The sequence below is a fragment of the Triticum dicoccoides genome, chromosome 5A (genome assembly GCF_002162155.2).
Source record: "Triticum dicoccoides isolate Atlit2015 ecotype Zavitan chromosome 5A, WEW_v2.0, whole genome shotgun sequence".
Taxonomy (NCBI): domain Eukaryota; kingdom Viridiplantae; phylum Streptophyta; class Magnoliopsida; order Poales; family Poaceae; genus Triticum; species Triticum dicoccoides.
The window spans coordinates 198,225,813-198,231,203 of record NC_041388.1 but is presented as its reverse complement, the minus strand read 5'-3'; positions in this window follow the sequence as shown (position 1 = coordinate 198,231,203).

Sequence of the window (5,391 nt, the reverse complement as noted above, 5' to 3'; positions counted from 1 at the left end):
GGCGCCCCCCTTTCCTCTTTCTCCCTTCCTCCTTCCTTTTCCAACAAGGCAAGAGGGGGGAGTCCTACTCCCGGTTGGAGTAGGACTCCTCCAGGCGCACCCATAGGGCCGGCCGCACCTCCCCCTCTCCCTCCTTTATATACTGAGGCAAGGGGGCACCCCATGACACACAAGTTGATCCTCGTGATCGTTCCTTAGCCGTGTGCGGTGCCCCCTTCCACCATATTCCACCTCGGTCATATCGTAGCGGTGCTTAGGCGAAGCCATACGTTGGTAGAACATCATCACCGTCATCACGCCGTCATGCTGACGAAACTCTCCCTCAACGGTTTGCTGGATCGGAACTCGAGGGATGTCACCGAGTTGAACGTGTGCAGATCTCGGAGGTGCCGTACGTTCGGTACTTGGATCGGTCGGATCGGGAAGACGTACGACTACTTCCTCTACGTTGTGTCAACACTTCCATTGCCGGTCTACGAGGGTACGTAGACAACACTCTCCCCTCTCGTTGCTATGCATCACCATGATCTTGCGTGTGCGTAGGAATTTTTTTGAAATTAGTACGTTCCCCAACACAAAGCAGCAAGAACTTGCCCACATGCTTATGGGCGTCATTTGTGCTGAGGTTGCAGGTTGTGACGTTGTAGATGGTTAGGTTCTGCTCATTTATTTGCACTGGCATCAATCTTTGATTGCCCAGTGGATGTAATTTCCTGTAATATATGCTGATGTGCAACGTTATTCCCTGCATGTCGTACCTTTGCTTGATCGGTTTTGGTCCTGTGCATAATTGCTCGTCGTAATGGGCTCAAATTATCTAATTTGGCCTAAAGACATGAACGAACTTTAGTGGGCCCATTAAGTTAATGCTCCGTTACTAGGCCGAAAGTTAATGGTCAACCCTCTTACCTCCCGGGTCGTTAATAGGCCGTTACCAAGTTTGGGGTACATATGGCCCAACTATACTGTAGGCCTTTAGAAGGCCGAAAGAGACAACGGGCTTGTACTGGACCATGAAGATCATGGGCCGCTAAGAGGCCCAAAGTCAGGTCGTATTGTAAACGACCCAACTATGTTGTGGGCCTTTAGCAGGCCTAAAAAGAAAATGGGCTGGTATTGGACCATTGTAACATCCCACAATTCTAAATTTTGGAATGTTATATTAAATAGATAGATTTGATTGACTGTTTGATTGATTGACTGAAAGTGAGTGAAATTCGAAACTTTTGAAAGTTAGATGAGAGGGAATAAAAGGACTTCCCAAACTTCCATTTTGCATTTATGATCTCCGGGAATTCAAATTCTTTTCACCACGAAACCCTGGAGAGAAGATGACATGACTTCTTCCATTTATTTAAATGACAAGGGGTGTTGAAAATATTTGAATTTAATTTGAGAATATTTCCAATTCTGAAACTTTATGCAACTCAATGATTTTCACGAGCGAAGATAAAATGACTTCTTGAAATTATATGAAATATGAGTTGGAAGTTAAAAGGATCAAATTCAAAGCCCTTTTGGAATTTATTTTCAATTTGGGGTTATTTGAGTTTTATTCAAATTATTTTTCTCAACAGATAAAATAAATGGAAATTAGGGTAACATGATTCCCTACAACAGAAAATTGGAGAGAAATAAATTTAAAATCATTTTGATATTTTTAAAATGTTTTTTGTTGGATCTTATTAGAGCAGGAGCACAGTTGGAATTATTAGAATTTGTGCGTATTTTATTTAATGCTAGAAAAATGTTCATGTCGTAGAAAACCTTTTTCTAAAAAATTTCATATATAATATGCCTATATAAAAGTTTTATTTTATTTTTGTTATTCGGTTTCCCTTCTATATCTATTAAAAAAACTGTACGTGCGGCCCATATTTATTTATCGCCTACATGCGCAATATAGTAGCTTCTGGCGCCCCATTGTTTTTCTCTCTTAAATGGGCCAGGCCCAGTCAGCCTTTTTATTTTTATTTTTTAAGGCCGAATTTTGTAAAAAAAAAAAACCCGCAGCCGCAGCGTGCGTGCGGCCGGCGAAAGGCCTTTATGCCCATGCGATGCGAGCGCCTTTTTCATCTATGTTTTGTATATTTTCGTCTACATTTAGTCCCACATTGCCTAGCCTTTGACCCTTAAGCCTCTTTTCCACCAATAAATATAGACTCATAGAGCCTCCAAAAATCATCTGATTCGGGTTAAATCAATATTTTGGTTTGACTAGATTTATTTAAGAAAAATAAATTTCTTCTCTCCGGCGCGACTTCTGCAAGTTGTCCCCTTTCTCCAAAGTTGTCTTTTCTCTGCCTTATAAAGGTATCTTTCTTTGTTTTTTTCCTTCTTATATCTCCGTAGTTTATTATTTTTAGACTAATATGATAAAATAATTAGATTATCAATTAGTCTACGTATTTATACATTAGACCCTAGCCCGTAGCTATTTTTTCTTCCGTAAAACAGCTTGGCCCTGATTTTTCAAATAGCCATAACTTTTTACTCGTTTGTCCAAATCCAACGAAACCAACGCTCACGTCTTCGATATGATCCCCTCTATCCAGCAATCCAACTCAAACATGTTTTTGAAAGTATTAAAATTTGAATTAGACCAGATTCATATTCAAACTTCTTTTGATCATATCTTTTTATCCGTAACTCCGATTTAGTTGATTCTTTTTGCAAATTGAAGCTCTTGACCTAAACTTTCTGATAAGGCCAAATTCACATAATTTTGGTACTGTTAGAAATTGTTTTATGTTGCAAGAGTTATTTCCTTGGTTTGATGTTTTCCGAATCGTCTTCTTCGTTCCTTCTGATCTTTTGAGTGATTGCTTATGTGTGGTTACTATTGCTTGCTTACGATAGATTGGCCGGAGTGTGACGAGTATATCTATCAAGAGTTTTGAGTGCAAATCATCTTCATCAACATTGCAGGCAAGTTCACACTTTGATCGTATCACCTTCCATACCCAGTTTTTATGCATTAGTCTCAACCCTCAAACATTGCATGAGTAGGATTGATAACATGTGGGTATTGGGAAGTAGTTGATGAGGTAATGCTTATACTGCTATGCTATGCTCGTAGACGTGGATTGGATTTTGAGAGTATTCATGACAGATGTGAGATTCTTAATTAATGGTTTACTTAAGGTGGCAACTTAAACACACATCTGGGTGGATTGAGATACCTGGTTATTCTAGGATTGCCTGTCTAGGCACCTGGGTAGACCAGGATTACCTATTTTTTTATGGACCGCCACCCAGGCTCAAAGGGATCATGAGATTATTCATGCTAGAAACTTCCGTGTGCAGCCACAAGCTATTATGGGCTCTAGCATAGTTGATTAAGTCGTGCGAACTCTTACAGGGTAGACTAGCAGATGTAGGGGAAAGTAGGTGTAACGGTCTATCCATCGTAAGGTGCTAGCGCTTCTGAAAGACTATGTCTCAGTCATCTGTCTTCTCAAACACCATGTAGTGCGAGAAGCCAAACAGAGGCGGTCGAGTCTTGTGGGGAAAAGTGCGCAAACCTCTGCAGAGTGTATAAACTAATCACGATTAGCCGTGTCCCGGGTTATGGACATCTTGAGTATCTAGTACCTGGATTATCATGTGAATCTCATCATGTTACTTTAAATTAAGTTTGTTGGGTTTAATGATGTTATTTAATTGGGATTGAGAATGTTGCCAACCATTCTCAATGTTTAACAACCACCATGACAGTTAAATAAAATGTATTCCTTTGTAGTAGGGAAAAATTGGCTTTTCGCAAAAACCTTATAACCATAGAGCTTTTCCACCAGCCAAATATGCATGTAGTGATAGCCATTGTTCATCATTTCTCTATGGTGTGAATTTGGCAGTACATTCAATGTACTGACCCTTTGTGGCTGCAACATCTCATGTTGCAGGATTATCTTACGATGAGTAAGTGATACGTTAGGGTTACGATTTCTACACTCAACTTTGTCGTTGGTGTTGATGGGAATCCACAACCTTGTTACTTCCGCTATTTTGGATTGAGGTAATAGTATTTACGTTACTTTTATATGTGATTTACCTTTGTTATAAATCCTCGAGTACTGTGTGTGTCAGCATACCGATCCAGGGATGACACTTAAGCACAGAGACTTGATCCATTTGGGTCGGGTCGCTACAAGATGGTATCAGAGCACATGTTAACTGTAGGACGTGACCCTAGAAACAGGCAAGCCCATAGCAAAGATTTTTCTCTACAACTTTCCCTTTCAAAAAGATCTTTTACCTCTCTTCTCTTCTAAGCTTATTCAAAAATTCCCTTGTAGTGAGACCATACCCCTTTCCCCTTTTGACCACACGAAGATTCGACTGATGAGACCACTCCAAGAAGTACAAGATATCAGACAACCACAACCACTACGGAATGAAGAGGATTTTACCATACATTATAATGGAAACTACAACTGTTGAAGACTCTGAAGACCAGAAGAATTGGAGGCTCTGAAGAATTTCCAGATTTGTATGACCTAGGAAGGCTACCCTTATGGAACTTGGCAGACTATGGAAGTTGTCAATACCCGAGATCAAGGTGTATCGGAGAAAGACTGAAACAAGGAGCATGAGAACTCAAAGTTTTGTCAAAGAAAACCCTAAGGCAGGAGATATCAACTATGGAATGATAGCTCATGGGAATGACAAGAGCAGAAACATGGTTATCCGTGATGTCATCGCCCGCTGATGCTATTGTCACCGTGCTGAGTTAAGGATGCATTTCTTTAGAATGGATTTGATGGTAGAAGGCTGATGGAGCACCCATCAGCAATATAAAGTTTTAACCCTAGCCGGTGTATCACCAGGATCTGGACTAGTACATCAAGAAGTTTAAAATGGAGCTCCAGGAAGTAGTATTAGACAAGGAAGTATTTCATGAGGAACTCAGGACCCTGAAGATGAGAGTAGCCAAGCTGGAGGAGCTACAACCTCGAGATACCGGAGATTTGTCAGGAACTAAAGGACAGTATGACCATGGTTCATGTGAAGGATGTTGAAACCTAGAAGTTTGAAATGCAACTCCGGAATATTAAAGGATGTCACGAGAGATTTCCCGTCAACAGAGATGATCTGGCAAAAGAACTTGAGAAGACAAGCATGATCGGAAGAAGCCATTGGAGGCATGAACAAGACTTGAAGAGTTTGGAGATGTTGAAGATTTATTGACCTTTAGAAGACCAAACCCCTGTTATATACCTACGTTAGATGCGACGTTTGTGAGCTGTCATTTGTTTGATGTTTTTCCCGACAGCCACAAATAAAATCTGTCTTTTCAAAACTTTTGTTTGTATTGTGTGTATCCCTCTCTATCTCTCTTATCTCACCCCAAACCCATGGACCCAACAGAGGATGAATGAAGATGAGTTT